The sequence below is a fragment of the Aethalodelphis obliquidens genome, unplaced genomic scaffold (assembly GCF_003676395.1).
Source record: "Aethalodelphis obliquidens isolate GAN/ISIS:26980383/991018 unplaced genomic scaffold, ASM367639v1 scaffold33, whole genome shotgun sequence".
Classification (NCBI taxonomy): Eukaryota; Metazoa; Chordata; class Mammalia; order Artiodactyla; family Delphinidae; genus Aethalodelphis; species Aethalodelphis obliquidens.
This window is the reverse complement of record NW_020837977.1, coordinates 2,708,633-2,727,075: the sequence shown is the minus strand read 5'-3', so window position 1 is coordinate 2,727,075 and position 18,443 is coordinate 2,708,633.

Here is an 18,443-nt window from a genome sequence, read left to right as displayed (position 1 = left end):
ATTCAGAATTCAGACCTGGACTGAAGTTCTGACACAGCTGTTTCAAAGACCTCTGCTTCATTTCCAGGGACTTTGTCATGCCTATCTCCATATATCTGGGCCTACTAATGCCCTTCCACCTTAGCCTAATGCAGTATAAGAGTTAATCTTGACTGAGGTTTGGAGCATTCGAACAGCCAAAAACTGTCTTACTCCCCAACTCCAGTGACTCTCAGGCACCTGCTGGACTCCCACATTGTTCAGTTTGTCTACCTCCTTGCAAATAAGGTCCAGGAAACTATATTGCTAGTTACGATAGCCAGGGTATGTGCTTCAAACCATACCTCTACCAAACCCTATCCCCTTCTGGATGAGTAGTATAGTTCCCATTTAGTCTGGGGTTCTGTTAGTTTTTGGAATAGTTTTTGGAATACAGTAGGCAACTGACACTTTGTGATGATAATAGGACTCTCTATTCTGCCTTTTTTCCCCTGTCCTCCTCTCTAGGACTGATTCTTTTCCCTCATAAATTAGGGCCTGAGTTCCTAACTTACAGGATGTATCCTTTAAATGACAAACATCCATTCATCTGACAACTGTTGCTAAATTCCCCGAAGTTGTACTCCAAATTCCAAATGAAAATATCTTGATCTTACCATTTTCAGAGTCCTAATTTAGACTTTCAGGTCATCTGGACACCAACTGCCTGATCCCTGGAAACTCTGAAGTAAAGTTTTAAAGCCAGATCCATTCACTTTATCTCTCTTCATTTTGATTTGTGAATCTCCTAGAAAACAGAAACTCCTCCCAGGTATTCAAAAACATGAACTGATCATCCAGTTTGTGTCTGGGTGGAATTATAATGAGCTAACATGTATTTAATATTTGCTGTGTATTAAGATTTTTCTCGCTATTTCCTTCATCCTCCCAACAACCTCATGAGTTGGTAGTATTCCAATTTCCATTTGACAGATGGGAATTGAGACACAGGGAAGTTAAATTATTTGCCAAGGTTACATACCCGGTTAGGGCAGGGCTAGGCTCTGAATACTGGCAGCCTGATTCCAGAAACTACGCTCTTAAGCACTCTGCTATACTGAGAGGAGGGGGAGATTATACATTGCTTCCTGGAAGAGGTGATGTTTGAGATGGGATTTAAAGAGTAAGTAGAATGAACCAGGCAATGAATTGGGGAAAGAGCATTCCCAAAAGACAAGACCATGTGCAGAGATTTAGGAGTGTGAGAGTATAAAACTGGTTTGGGAAGTATGAGAAATTTAGCATAGAACAAAGGTGTGGATTGAAGGAGCCATGACAGATAACTCTAGAGAGATGAGAAGGAACAACAAGAGTCATGTCTAGTGTCTAAGCTGTTTAGATTTTATCATGATGTCAATGATGGAAGGTCACCACTCTTAGACATGGGAAAGAGGGATCCCTGACCTGGAGCCACACATATCACAAACATACACACAAATTTTATTTAAAAAAAATACACATGGTAGAGTGATCAACTTGTCCAAGTTTGCCTGGGACTTTCTCAGTTTTAGCACTGAAAATCCTGCATCCCAGGAAAGCCCCACAGTCCCAGGCAAACCAGAAAGGATGGTCACTTCTTTTGTTTGTAATCTACCCCAAACACCCACTTTTGCGACTAAACCCATTCAGGTTCCAGAGAAATGCTTCTCCACATGATTTTTGCCATACTTTCTCAAAACAATGGATGACTACATCTAAAAGCCTTGGAGGATTGTTGGTTGTGCTACTACTGATATTGCTGATAGACATTATGAACTGTGGGCAGAAATATTTAGATAAGAAAAAGGGCACATTTATACAACTTGTCAAATCCTTCCCTTCAGATATCATAAATATAATGGATATTTGAAATTACTTTATTGCTTTTCAGTTGTGCCAAGCACCCACATTTTTGCTTCTTTTTGTATTTCAATTCAAGGTATAGAGGCACTCACAAAATAATATGGTACATGCAATAGTTACATATGGCAACTGAGGAGTATTTTGCATTATTAAGCAATTTATAGCTCTAAAAATTATGTAAGAAGTAAGCATGATACACCATAAAAAAGGTATACATGTGATACCAAGGCTTTATATGAATAAATGGATTTAGATATTGCTTTAAGAGAAGACTAAAACTGTGATATTATTATTGATTTATATAACAAAATTCTAATACTTAGTAATATTTACTGCAATAATAATAATCTATCATGTGTAGCCCCACTTCAGAGTTTGAATATTATATATAAAATTTGTTGTTGTTCATCTCTGATTTAAGTATTTCTTGAAGAATTTTGTTGATAGTTCCAACTGCTACTGCTTTGGCAGAGAAAACTTTCTCCAAATTGCCATTAACAAAAAAATGTTTGAGAGCTACAGCAATTTAAGGAAAGCTTTCTGATTTGGTATTGCTAACAATAAAACTTGAATTATAAGAAAATTTTCATAATTATATAATTTATGATTTTCCTGAAATAAAGTCAAGAAACAAAATTTATTGAAAACTATAAAATAATTTTGTATACCTTTATTTGATTACTTATGTAAATATTATCATCCCAATAACAGAAAATCTAGACATAGGTAGTAATAAATGATTCTTTCAGTTATCTGATAATCTGCCAGATATTAGTTATATAAAACATAGCTTTGCATTATATTATGATATTTTTGTTATAAAAGTATATTCTTTAAGGTAGAAGGATAAAATTGATTTTATTTAACAGTTTGTTACATTCATGTATAACTTTTAAATTTTTAGACATATTATATGTGAACCCCTATTTGCACTCTTGTTCTAATCCCCCTACTGTTGGCCGCAGGCCTGGGCACAGGTGGTTAAATATATATTTTGGAAAAATCATTTGCCAACAGTTTAAATCCTGGATTGGAGGACTGATAGTAAAGACAGAGAGATCAATTAAGAAGATTTTTAGTAACCCTAAGCTCATGGATGACTTTGAGATTTCTGGCTTGTACCAAAGATATGTATGCATATACATGTGTCATATGGGAATGCACATGTATGTGTGTGTGCGTATTTGTATATGGGACTGGAGTTTAGAAGAAGTATCAGCTCTACATTTACAACTGTGTGTCATTAGGATGAGTAAGAATCAGTTTCATAAGGAAGAATGTGTATAGTATAGAGTATAAAATGTCAGAAACAAAGGTAAGAGCTGGTTTTAAAAGGTAAGGGGAAGTTAAAGTATGTCAAATACTGAGATATACCAGAAAAAATTAAGAATTGAAAATTATCAACGAAGGACATTGAGAGCAAAAAGCAAATTGCATTGACTGAGGTGTAAATACGAGGTGAATAATTGGAGACTATGAGATTAGACTGTCTTTCTCAGAAGTTTGGCAGTGGAGGGAAAAAGGTTTTCTGCTGAGTGTAATTGTGACAATATAGCAAGGACTGAGAGAACCAAGAGTTCAAGAAAGATGTGTTGTTGTTTTTCAAAGCTGGAGTAGTGTAAGGATGTTTATATTGCAAGTGGAAAGAGATAGAAAATGAAGCTTAATAAAAGGAAGGAGTATTGATGACCAAGAGCAAAACAGAAGATTGGATCCAGAGCACATATAGAGAAGGAGATATAATAAAAGAGAAGCGACAGAAGAGAAACTATTCTATTGAAATTGGAGAGGAAAATGGTTGGATGTGAACACTTGCCTAAGTGGATTTTTTTTGGCTGCAAGTTACTGCAACCCGTTTGAACTAGTTTAATCAAAAGAGGTAGGGGATATAAGCTTCAGAGGTATCTGCTGGGACCTCAAAGCAGGAGACCCACCTCACTAGGGTTGGAAACAAGAACCAGAATCTCATCAGGATCCAAAATTACTCTCTCCATGGCAGAGCTGTGGGTCACGCATCTCTGCTTCCCTTGGAATCTCTGCCTCAGTGTCACTTTCTCTGCTTTTTCATGTGCCTATGGCTCCTGAGTTTACATAAGGCAGTTCAAACAATCATCAAAGACTGCCTATGACTGCCTCTGAAAGCAAATATCAAATTCCCAGAAGAGATAATCTAATTAGCCCAACTTGAGATGATATCCTGATACAGTCATCTCTGGTCAGGGGAACAGTAAGAGTCATGTTATTAAACTTCAGCAACAAAGAACACATCTCTGCAGGTAAATATCTGAAACCCTATCCCTTGGTCAAATAATATATTACAATGTAGGGAATTTGTTTGTGGGGAGGGACAAGAATTGAAAGAATTCCTGCCAAATAGCCTCTATTTAGTTATAGAGTTAGGAGGCAAGATTTTTGCTGAGTGTGATTGTGACAATGTTATATAAAATAATTTTAATGAGAGTAAAGAAGGTTAGAAGTGGCTGTTTTGAGAAATGGTAGCTGGCTCTTTATGGTGTCTTAAGAAATTTCAGTAAGACAGCACTAGGTTTCCAGGTGAGACTAAAGACCATGAGTCTATCACGGTGCCAATCCAAATGATTATCTGTATTCTTGGCAGGTCGGCTATAAGAGACAGCCTGAACAAGTAGACTAATCCAGGATTAGAATGTTTTCAGGGGGTATTGTAGAATTTTAAATTTGCGTAGAAGAACTAATAGGTAAGGCAATGGGATATTAGCAATCTAGTGGTTTAGGTAATGTGGTTTTAGGAGACTGAGAAAAAGAGAGAGAGAGAAAGAGAGGGAGAAATAGAGAAAGGAGAAGAGAGGAGAATCATGAACTAAATATCTCCAAGAGGTCAAAGTAAAAGAAATGTAAGCATGAAGATGTGAAAGAGCTTGATGGGGGTAAATCTGTGTTAGAGAGTAGAACATTAGAGATTGTAATTTAGGAATGTTGGGTAGTTACTAGTGATGATCAGTTCCAAGGTATGGCCATGGGTGTGACTGGCCAAAGTAGAATTGAAATGTAAGTCATTGGCATTAAGAAAGGCAACACATTATGATACAAGGTTATTGGAGAGATCAGCATAGATATTGAAGCCATCTAGGACGATAGTGGGATTTATGAGTGAGAGAAGGCTTCAAGCCAGGTGCAATAAACAGTGTCTGATCATGAAGCCATTATATACCAGCGCTGAGGTGAAAGGTGGAATAGCATAATGGCATGAATCTAAAGAAGACGTTTTTATTTGAGTGGGGTGGAAAAATGTCTTTGGAGCAAAGAAGTAGAATTCTAACACTCTTTTCTTCTAGCCTGTAAAATATAGAATTCTGGACAATAAGCAATCTCCATATAAAGATATAATAGGGGAAACAGAATTCTTCAGAGGGTCTTGGTTTTGACCTTAATAAGAGACTGAAGGTTTAGACTAGTCAGAGGTTTCTTTGTCATGGAAGTGAATTATATTTGGCTCAGGTGTAATTGCATCATATCAGAAAATTATTGGAAGGTGGAAAGAGTATCAATAATAATGAAAATATTTTAGGTCCTTCTTATGTTCCAGCCACTTCCAAGCATCTTATATATAATGTTATCTCATTTTTAATCATCACAAGAACCTGCAGGAGATATATATATAGATAGATATATAGATAGATATATAGATATATAGATATATAATTTCACCTATTTTACAGGTAAGAGAATAGAGGCATCAAAGGGTTAAGCAACTTGTCCAAGCTCATTAGGTAGAAAGAGGTAGAACCACTGTTTCAAACCAGAAAGTCTGATACCTGGGCATACTCTTAACCATTATGTTATAATGATGGAAAGATGCAGGTTAAGAGAGAGAAGATGATGACAAATCTAAGAACTCATTTATGGAAGTGAAAAGAAGACTGAAAGTACTTGTATTTTGGCTACTCGCACAAGTTGCAACAGTGTCAGGCACAGATTTATTAAGTACCAGTGTAAGTAAGTACCAACAAAATTAAGTACCAGTGTAAGAGGCACAACAGCTGCATCTCAAAACCTGCAGGCTACAGACTTTTCTCAAAGTTTCATAGAAACTGTTGGTGAGCGGGTGTTACATATCTCAGGGGGGCTGGGAGAACCCTAATTCTAGTCCAAGTATGTGGGTGGCAGGATTAGTTAAGGAACCTTCACCCTCTTTTAATTTTTTTCTATAATCCCTCCAAAGATGAGTTTAAACGCTCAAATACCTTTGAAAGAATTCTAGTCTAGTTATATGTCTAACCTAATTAGTTACTTATTTTTTCCACTCTTACTTTCCTTAAATAGAAACCAATGGCTTTTACATCTTATCATATGACCCCAGGTTAGTTAAATCACATATTCTCTGTGAACATTAGTGCCCTCATTTGTAAAATACAAATAAATAATATAAATTTCAGAGTCATAAGGGAAAATATTAAACCATGCATATAAAAACTATTGAGAAACTGAAAATCACTAAATGAATAAAAGTTACTCCTATTAATACATAAGAATAGCTTTCATATTTGGAGCCCTTGTGATATATCCAGCATTTTATTATCATTTACACATATTATCTCATTAAATCCTCATAGCAATCTGTAGACATAAATATTACAATATCTCTACTTCACACATGGAGAAAATTACACTTAAATGCCAAATATTAAGTCATGTAGGTGGGATTCAGACCTATTCTGTCTGACTTCAAAGGAATGCTCTTAATATATACTATTCTCTTAATACTAATGAAGAATACCTTGGGTAAACATCGGTGCTACACAACGGTAAAAAGAATTATTGCAGGTCTTTGGTATCGACAGATTTCAAAATATAGTGCCCCTAGCTATGTGGCTTAAATATAAAGCATTTACTACGAAAGTGGAAAAATATTGTAAAGCCTAGGGCAGTCATTATTTCCAGCAGTATCTTTTAGGGATAGCCATCTTAGCCCCAAATGACTAAGCCTTCATGCAATAGACATATATAGAGTCACATATTGTGTGACTGTAGGTCTCAGGTGGCCCAAGAAAGCTTGATTTGTACTATTGCCATGACGCAATGTATTATCTTTTATTCTCAAAAGCTTCCTGGTTTGGACAATGAATTATATGAATACCCTACTTTAATGTTTCTCACTAAACCTAGAGTGGTGAGATCCTACCATTGCTCCTACCATTGACAGACTCTACTTGCACTCATATAGAGAGTATACTCTCAAAGTCAGTAGAATATCTGTCCTCTGATAATGATGATACATTCATAGAATGCTCCCTGTATTCTTCAACACTTCTAATAGGTACCTAGGCTAATTTTAACTGGAAAAATAGTAACCGTAAATTAAAAGGAATAATAATTCACATCCCTATATTATTATATAGATATGATTTAAATATTATATAATATCTTTATCATATCAAATGTCATTACAGTTAAGTTTCTACTACATAGTTAATATGGGATAACCTGTGGTAACCTATCCCAAATGATATGTTTTCTAAAATAAAATGTCTTTTAAAATTTTTCAGTCAGAAAATTACTCTTTGTGTGACTTTACACTGAATTTTGAACTTTCCCTTTGTACTGTTCTCTGTACGGTGAATATTGTAATTTCTCTTGCCTAAGGCAATACAATCCTGATCTGTAACACTTGAAGTTTTATCATGTCAAATTAAAGATACTATTATCTTTTCTTCTTATTCTGTCCTTTTCATGTATTTTAAAATGATATTGATATAAGGTTTTTTAAAGTGTAATGCAGAATAATTCAAAGCATAATAAACACATAAAGAGTCTGAATTTTTCTTGTTTTTTGAAGCCTTCACAATCAAAAAGAGCTTACTCAGTTCTTCCAGTTAAAGGGACTAAATTAGAATGATGGTTTGTGTCAATATGGAGGAATTAGGTCCAGTTCCTTTAACAAGACTGTTTTCTCCAAACAAGAAATAACAGCAAATAAGTTAAGAAGAGCTGTTTAGGTGAAGTAACTTGAAATTATTGAAATACAGGTAAATTTATAAGAAGAGTTAAATAATATTTACTAATATAGTAAGTCACACTGATGGATTTTGGAAAACAAATACCTTCTTTCTGAGTCTGATACACAGAGCTTTCCAGTAGAGGGCTCCACAAGACTGAGGGATGTTATATTCCACAGAATTGAGAAGGTTCCTCTTGAGAAGCCATTTTAGGATTACACCCAACATAGTAAATAATATTTTGAAACTCCACCCATAGCATTTTCTACAACCCCCTACAGTAGATTGAGACATTTTTTTGAAAAAATGGTGGTCCAAAACAGATTACAGTGAGATTCTTAGTTTGATTTTAACACTCTAAAGTATATGTAAATTAGCTGGCTAGTCTAGACTCTTGTCTGATGATACAAAGCAATCTACTGTCTGAACTGCAGGACACATATGGACAAAAAAAGCTGTTCCCTTGGAAACAGCTATATGAAAGCTCAAGGAACATCTCCCCCCCAGGAGTTAATTTGTTTCAGATGGGGAAGGGTGATTACTTATGAGCCACAGAGAAAGAGAGAGAGAGAAGCTCTTAGGTTTTTTCCTATCATCACTGTTACTTTTTTCAAAAATGTAGAGTAGATGGCAGCGGCAAGGATAAATATTAATGACATGTTCGCTGTGCAAGATTATAACTCTGCAGCAGGTTTTACTGATATGTGGAAGAAACAAAGTGGGGATACAAAAGGAAAATTTCCTAATTGAACCAACGTAGTCCAAAGTGTGCTGCCGTTCCTTCCCAATTTCCCACTTTGCTGGAAGTTTTCCAATGCTCTGATTCTCTTAATGTTGATCATTATGAAGTTCATATGTTTACCACTTAGGTAGAATTACCTATAAAAGATAATGATCTGTCATTTAATAGAAATGGAACTTCTGACTCATTGACTTGATTTTTTTCCCCAGTTGTAGTGAAGTACTAATCTTGCTAAATCTACTCTCTTGCTCTACTCCTTGCCTTCTTTGTTTCTCCTAGTGTGGATCCATTAAGTGTATTGTGTTCAGATCTACAGAAGCTTCCTCAATTTTGAACACATGGTAGAAGGCCTTCAGTAAGCCTCTGTTAGTTGATTGGTTAACTGTTGACATTGCTGACCATGGGTGAGTTGTGGTTTAGAGCTATAGAATTGAATAAAGCAAATCAATCAGTCCATATGTGGAAACAACTTAGGACCTATTTATTCTCTGGTATCACTTTTCTAATGAAACAAGTTAACCAGACAACAGAGATCACAACACAAATTAAGAGGATTCAGCAAAAACAAAGCACACTAAACAATTTCAGTACATAATTTTACTAAGAGCAGTGTTTACATAAGTTTACTAAAAGCAGTGTTCTTTATATTTTATAGAGCCTCTAAGCTCATATGGTCGAATATAAGGAAGTGTAAATTAACCTATAATATTTCAAAATCAAAGCCAGATGTTTACACTATAAATTCATGAGACAAGCAATACTGTACTTGGATAGTTGGCATTGATAATATTATCTCATCTTTTTCCACAGATTTTTTTAGAAATGTGAATTTGCATTTTCTGTAACTAGTTTAACTAGTTAATAAAAATAACTAGTTTAATAAAATTTTAACTAGTTAATAAAAATAACTAGTTTAATAAAATTTTTTCCTTGCTATTCAACTATATTGTCATGTGAGAGTCTTAAATAATTCCCATAGAAATGAAAGAAATATTAATTCTTGGGGATGTTGATTAACATCTTTCAGATACTCTCAGTCTTATGTCTTCAAGTTCTTATAAGATATTCTAAACCAATAAACACAAAATATTATATAAATTATTGTTAGTTACTCTAAATATCAGGTAGTTCTGCTCATTCAAACATTGATAATATTGTTATTATTTGGAGAGTGTTATATTTTGTTTGACAGTAATGGAATTTTTAAATATCACCAATTTCCATAGAAAAGCTACTTGATCATCACAAATATATAGATGCACTGACCTTCATAAGAGGAAGATGTATATTCTAAAAAGCATAATTCCATTTGCCTCTTTTCCCAAATATATAATCTAGGATAGCATAAACATGTACTTATGTATCATCCAAGCAACAATAATATTAAGATATATTTAAGTAAATAGGGTATCTATACTATTGCATTTGTGAGCTTGGGCTTCTTAAAAAAATACCATATATGGGGTGGCTTAAACAATCAACATTTATTTCTCATAATTCTGGAGGCTGGGAGGTCCAAGATCAAGGTACAGGCAGATTCCGTATCTGGTGAGGGCCCTCCTCCTGGCTGTGTCCTCACATGGCAGAGAGAAAGAAAGAGCACCAGGCCCTTCCTCTTTTTAAAGGCACTAATCCCCTTTTGGGGGCTACACTCTCATCACCTCATCTAAACCTAGTTATCTCCAAAGGCCCCACCTTGCAATACCATCACATTGGGGATTAAGGCTTCAACATCGGAATTTGTGTGGAGTTGGGCACAGGCATTCAGTCTTGAGCAATTATTTAATGTCTTATCTGTTCCTTTCAAGTCAGATAAAAATTGAAAACTCCGTTGAGAAGATTATAAATCACTCTTGAGCAGGGGTAAAATTCATAACTCTGGGCAGGTATGTTCTGAAAAAAACACACTTACCTTGAGCCCAGCAAAATATTTGCTTTTTTCCAGAGTTACCTTTTAAAAGAGAGATGAATTTTTGTGTAAAATTTCATTAGAAAAAAAAGTACTGTGTAAAGTATTGTGCTGCATAATACAAATATGGAATTCATCATAAAAAGAAATAGTCTTTTAAAATATAGGACAGGAAAATATTTCTCTTTCTTCTTATAGGTTTCTGTGGTATCTCTGAAAATTAAGGTATGTCTGTAGGTTTTGTGTATGGGTAAGTGTGTGTTTGACACAAAGAACTAACAGTAATATGCATAGGCTTTCAGAAAAATTGAACATAACTATGCCCTACATACCTGTACATTTATTTGACAATATTTATTATTCACTTGTGCTACATATTGTTTTAAATGATTGGATATATCACTAAACAACTAAATATTTCAGATTTTGTTTTGCTTTTATATTGATGGGAAGATCTTAACTGGTATTACACTTGGAGTGCTACCATCATACTTCAATTGCTTGCAAGTACTATGAGTGTCAATAACAAACCCAGACAGTTCTTAAATTTTCAGTGCTAAAGGCTACCCTGATTTGGCCTTCTCAGATCAGCCCTCCATCTCTGACTAACATCCTACCTCACTACAACTACCATTGTCATACAATTCTTGACTTAGTAAGTCACATGTGTAGAAAGGTACTGCTTAACGAACATATGGACTGCCTGGTGTGGAATGGGAGAGAAGAGAGTTGGACCAACATTGAGGCCAAATCCCATAAGTGGCATGTGGCATCATGGTACCAAGAGAAACATGAGTTAAAGGCCAAAACCAGCAATGAGTGAAGAAAACAGTGGAATAGGAAGTGCTGACAGCTCAGAGGAACAGCTGTCAAATGAATAATGCCAAAAGGGATTTAAAACAACCCACTGTCTTTTTTTCCCCATAAAATACTACATTAAAGTAACTTTTATATGGTAGTAAGCCCTGATATTATATTTGCTACAGCTAACCCCATGGCCTTCTTCACAAGTTAATATACAATTAAGCATTCCCTTTTATGGAAGTATCATAATTCTATAAGCCTCAAAGTGACATCTTAAAATGTAGGTAAGAATGATAATTATTTTATTTATTGTTATGCTCTCAACAGCTAGCATTATGCTTTGCATATGGAAGGTGGGAGATACAGATTTAAGTAAGTGAATAAATCCACAGCCGACATTTTAATCTACTTATCACAAAGAAGGACTCTAAAATCTATGTAATTGTCTTGCAAAGATACTTCCTTTTTGAAAATGCCATGTAGCAAGTAGCTTAGTTCAGTTACTTAGGTTCATTTATAATTGGTTTGTTTTGGAAAGAAAGATGAAAATTAGGTATCATCTACATGCAAATTCTATGTCAAAATGTAGGGACTACGTGGCAGCTTTTGTGAATTTTCTTTTTGAATGTCTGAGAAGTAACTTTGATTACAGTTTTTGGCCTGAAACACTGGCTTTTGATCTCCTATTTGTATAAGAGCTTACCAGCATCTATATTCATACCAACCACTTTCTTCTGCTAATGCCCTGTTTTCTCTGGTTCTTTATACATCTTCATTCAGGTCCTAAATGTGGACCTTTCCCAAGGTTCTGTCTAGACTCTAACTTTGATCATTTCACACATCTTTTAATATAACACATGTGCAAATTGTATCCTAAAATGTTCACCAGTAGCTTTTATTTGTCACCACGTTTTATTGATATTTGCCTTGAAAGATCAAAAAACAAGACTTGTCTTTTCCATTCCTAATTATGCTTCTCCTCTTGAATTCAATATTTATCATATTGTTTTACTATTTTCCCAGTATTCCAAGATTAACTCCTTATACACATCTTCCCTCTCCTCGACTCTCAAAGTCAGTTGCTAAAAAGAAAAAAATTCCTGTCAATTCTTTCTTTACCTTAATCTTTCACATCTTTATTCCATCACATTTACTCATTTTCCTCCTGTACTATTACTATTATATAATCTTCCAGTAGTACATTTTATGTCTTTTACTTTCATCTTATACATTACACTCAACAAAACGAAAAAGTACTACTTTGCTCGCGTCACGTACCTAATTTAACTAAATAAGATATAAATCCTAAACTTGACTTTCCAGAGCATCTATGTTAAGACTTTAGTATATTGTTTTAAATTCTAACCTCTACAAAATCTTCATGTGCATTATATTCCAGAAAACTCAAATAATTGCTTTTCCTCAAACACACCATGACGTTTCCTAGCTCTATGCCTTTCTTAGGCTAGTCCTTTCTTCCAAGTCCATTACCTGAGATTTTCTTCTCTTTCATGGCTCTCCTTGTAGTAGTAGTTAATTATGGTCGTGTGACAAATTACACCAAAACTTAGCAGTTTAAAACAAAACATTCATTATGTCATAATTTCTTTGTATCAGGAGTCTAAGTATAATTTAGCTGGATGCCTCTGTCTCACTGTCTTTCACTAAGCTGCAGTCAAGGTGTCAGTCAGGGCTGCAGTTATCTTAAGGCTTGATGGGAAGAGAATCCACTTCCAAACTCATGTGGTTGCTGGGATTCAGTCCACTGTGGACTATTGACTGAGGTTGTCACTGGCTTTTGATTACAAGCTGCCCTCAATTATTGGCCACTGCACAGAGCAGCTCCCCATATGGGGACTTGATCACCAGCACAAGCAAGAGAGCAACAGAGACCAAGAAAGATGGAAGCCAGTATAATTTTGTGATGTAATCTCAGAAGTGACATCAATCACCTTTGTAGTACTCTATCCATTAGTAGAGAATCTCCCCAAGGGAAAGGATGTGAATATTAGGAGTCAGGGATCAGGGGGAGAGATCTTAGATGCTGTCTACCAACCACACTCCCCAATGGCCATCCCTTTCTTGTTTCTCACAGGCAAATCTTTGTTGGTATCTGAATTCGTATACTAGTTAATTTGCTTTTTTTTTTTTTTTGCCACTAATCACTTTTCTCTTTTTATTAGAATGCTTTCATACATACTAGCTATTGACTATTGACTAGTGATAAATTTAATTCTCAATGTATTTCTGTCTACCAACACATTGTACATGTAGTATTTTTTTTTTTTTTTTTTTTTTTTTTTTTTTGCGGTACGCGGGCCTCTCACTGTTGTGGCCTCTCCCGTTGTGGAGCACAGGCTCCGGACGCACAGGCTCAGCGGCCATGGCTCACGGGCCTAGCCGCTCAGCGGCATGTGGGATCTTCCCAGACCGGGGCATGAACCCGTGTCCCCTGCATCGGCAGGCAGACTCTCAACCACTGCGCCACCAGGGAAGCCCTTACATGTAGTATTTTTGACTAAATATTGCTGAATGCTTTCTATTTCTGTCATAATGTCTCCTAACAGGAGAATCAGTTTCTTGCTACCTTCCTATGCAAACTGTCACCTCTAATATCATGAACTCTCCAACCAGAAAAACCAACATAAGCTTGCAAAATACCCAGTGGAAGAAAACTTGTGAAATGATCCAGCTTTTATTTTCCCATTCTGGACTCAAGGCATGATGCCATTGTGGTTTTTAACAGTGTAATATTTTTAAACAAACTTCTACTGCAACAAAATATTCTTCTTGAGATCAAGAAACAGTTCTAACTGTTTCTTGTCACATTGCTTTGAACATGGTGATTTACAAGTATTTGAATGTATGAATGACTAAAAAATCAAATAAGAATCATTTAGGAATCTATAAAAAAAGAAACAGTCCTAATGGCATTTCATCTGTATTTTCCACAAAAAGCACTTTGAAATTGCTGATTAGCACATGACCTTGAGATAAGTACACAGAATTTCTGTCTTCTGCCATATAGATACAAACCTTGTACACTGAAAAATTAATCTAAAACTTATTCTAAAGAAGACTGGTTTATAGGCTAACACCCATTCCATCTTATTGAAACCTAAATCTAGACAATAATTTTATAAAACATAGTGTAACAATTTCATAAAAAGTAGTCTAACAATGAACTGATATTGGCATCCTCACCTCATAAAATGTGGGGAAAGGAAGTAATCATTATTTTTCACATATTACATTAGTCAATTAACACTCTACATTATTTATTTCTATAAATTCTTCTGTAAAATTTTTAATGTCTTTTTCAATAGCTTACAAATACATTGCGTACATTAAATTATACTCTCTTACCAGAAATGCTTGACTTGCTTTAAGAGAATCCAATACTGACCAATCACAAATGAATGCCTATTATAAGCCTGTTAAATGACAGTGATGATTATTTTCTTCTTAGAACATTGTCCTTTATTCATTTCTTTTAAAAATAATAAAATACCTTTAAATAGTTATGCATGCTAATTATGAATATATTATTTCTATCATTTTTACTACTAGCATCAAAGAAAAGCACCGTTGTGTTTGATTTTAACCATTGATGATTTTCCCCCAAGGACACGGTCAATTGGAAGGCCAAAAGAATTGTTGGTGATGCTACAGAAACATTTAAAGAATAATATTGCCCCACATGATACACAGAGCTCTCATAAATTAAATGCACCATCTGCTGCTGTTTAAATGAAATAACGGTTTAAAAGCTCCACAAAACCTTATAGCAACTTCAGAAAACATATTTTTTACTACAAATATAAGATCTATAAAACTTGATTCCAGAAAAAAGGAGGAAACCACAAAGTCCTTGAATTCCCTCTGAGATTAAGTTAGAATCCAGATCTTCCTGAATTCAATTCATTTTGCATCAGATCTTTAGTTGATCTGGTTTCCCAAAAGGTATAAGTTTCGCTTTCATAATTCATTCCCAGTTTGGCCTGGAATAAGATAGCTTACCTCCACATTCCTGGCAAGCAACATTTCTTTGCTGGAAGAAAAGTTCACCTCTTAACTGAATGTTTGGCTAGAGATCAGGAAAAAATAAGATCTGATTTCTTTTACACTTGACTTCCTTTTTCATATGACCCTTACACAGAATTGTCTTTATTCTTCACTCTGTCAGCTGGAATACAATAAATTATGCCAGTTCCTGTTGATCTAGCACCCTTAGGAATTCTTAAACATATTCCACAAATAATGTATCTTTCAGTTCATTGAAATCTAGCAGCTTGAGAATACATCTCAAACAAAGGGTGTGAAATGTGTCTTCTTTACTTCCTAAGAGGCCTAATGTACCAACTGCCTTTAAACTGGTGTTTGATTTTCCAGGCTTCTAACTAGTGCCAATGTTTCTTCTTTACAATGTTGCTGATTCCTCAGTTTTAGCCTCCTCTCTTCTTTCCTTCTGGGCCTGCAAATTTCCCTCATCCAATTTTTAAACTGCTGTTGCTTTATTTACACAAGGTAACAATCTCCTACCAACTCTCCTTCCTTTCTCCCCTCCTCAGTCCCGGAACAGCCTGGTCAACAAGGAAGGTATGGAGGAAGGAGATAGAGAAACCTGTGGGTTCTAAAGCACATTTACATGAAGAGGATGGTTATAAATATTCCAGTTCAATATAAAGTTTTTGCTATGCCAGTTTATGAATGAGAGAATTGAACTATCCATGTATAATGAGTAAAAGATTACATTATGTCAATCTTATGATGAAATGAGACAAACATACCAAGAATGGTGTTTAATAAAATTTACCAATTGTTGAAATCATATAAATATTTCCTTGTTTGACAAAGTAGAATACAAGAGCTTATACTACATGGGAGTTCCTCTGTTATTGCTTAGCTCAGATATCTCTCTATATCTATACCGTATGTATGTATCTATACCTATCTACCTTTCTATCTATCTATCTACCTATCTATCTATCAAGAGAGAACACCACTGCTCCACTACTAATATTATATACCCCATAGGGTGTCTGGTACAATGTCTTGAACATTGCAGGCTCTCAGATCCTTGTTTAGTTGGTTTGAAGTGAGTTTTTGAGTAAATATATATAAAACAGAAGAATCTCCTGAAGATTCAATAGGAACAAAGGTCTATGAAGTGTTTTCAGCTGTATGTTTACAGTTAGAAGGAAAATAAAGAAATGTATTAGTCAGCGTCTAGTCAGGAAAACAGTGATTACACCAGCTATTTTAACGGAGAGAATTTAATACAGGAAATTAGTTAAAACAGTGCTGAAGGACTACAGAGGCAAAAAACGAAAAAAAAAACCCAACAACAACAAAAACTGAGATAACACAGAGAGAGTAATTTCAAGGGGCAGCCTTCATCTCCGGGGCTAATGGAACAAAAGAGAACAAGTGGTCATTAGACTCTAGAAGCTTACACCAGGCTTCCCCTGTGGCTGAGACCCACAACTCTAAGGAAAGCTGCTGTCTGGTGATGCTGGTACCCAGGAACTCTGAAGAGGGACTCTGAACCCACACCTCTGAGGATCTGGGCACCAGGTGGCTGATGCTGGTATCTCTGATATGGCTAGGTAGGATGTAAAACAAACAAACAAAGAGAGAGTAGAAATTGTAGCCAGTTACCACCGGCACAAACTGTTTCCACCCCTAGTAAATGATCTGCACCACCCTGATTTATTTCTGACCTCTTGTCATGCTACCCTCTCCCTAGCTCACTCTGCATCAGCCACAGCTGCCTCTGTGTTCTTGTCTCAGGATTTGGCACTGGCTTTTGCCTTCCTTGGAAGCCTCTTTTCCCAGATTCCCATGTGGCTCACCCCTCGCTTCCTTTAAACCTTTGCTCAATGGCACCTTCGCAGTGAAGTTTTCCTAACCAGAAGGAAAACCTTCTGGTTAAGAAGATTCTAGACTGCAAATCCATTTGTCCCTCACTCTCTCTTTCCTTGCTTTATTTTTCTACAGAGTCCTTACCACTTATAGTCTAATATATCAATATAAAACTTATAATGTCTGCTCCATGAAGACAAGTTTTTGTCTGTTTTGTTTACTCTCTGTCCATAAGCACCTGGACAGGGTCAGCCACATGCTACGTCTCAGAAAATATTGTTGAATGAGTGAATTGGGGCAGAATAAGACATTGCAAACACTGGGGTGCTGAAAAATGTTAGCTGTTAAAGAAAGGTAATGAAGCGTGAAGCAAAAGGAGGCTGGTGGATTTAGTGATTTTGTGGTCACTGATGACTATCAAGAAGTAGTTTTAACAGGAAATAGAAATCCTATTTTAAAAGCATGAGGAAAGCATGGGCATTAAGGCAATGAATGTGAAGTCTTTTGTTTCCCCAAAGATATTATTCCTTGAATGTACAGAAAGACATGGGAAAAAGTTATTTATTTTTAAGAAGATAATTTGGGACTATTTTTAGGTTGAGGAGTAATACAAAACAAGAATTTGATAGTTTATAAAACACATTTTTGACAGAAAAGGAGGCAAATGATTGTGAGCATAAGTAACATAGTTAAGCTTAAAAAATAAATATTCTCTTCTGAGACTGGAAGAAAAGCAGGAAAGTGAAGGTAAAAAAATTTGTTTCAGGGCTAAGAGGAGAGTTGCCAAGTACCTCTGAATGCCTTAGAAAGTTAGGTCATCTAGTTATACCATCTGGTCAGAATGAGAAGGGACAAATGTTCTATAGCAGCAGGAGGGCCCCAGCAAGCGAGAACCACGAGTGCCCAGATTACCTGTCCTGCACTTTGAGGCTGTGGTAGAAGAACATTCACGTGGTTCCTCAACTTTCTGCAGCAGGGTTTCTCAGGGCAAGCGCAGGATTAGAGGAAGGCGATTTGCATTTGTCAACGTTGCTTCTGAATTGAACGAATGGCAATGATCTGAGAGCAACTGGTAGAAACAAGGCAGGTGTTGACTTAAGCTTTTCTCTTGGATTTGGCAAGTAGAAAGTGAGGTGGAAGGAAAGAGAATACCTGTCATTGGCTTAGGTTTTTGAGCAATGCAGGATGTGTGGTGGGGAAGATCCAGCTTTCATTTAACATAATTGGTAGAAAGAACTTTTTCAACAACATTAATAACGTAGGAGATGTCCCTTCAGCTGCAGCCAAC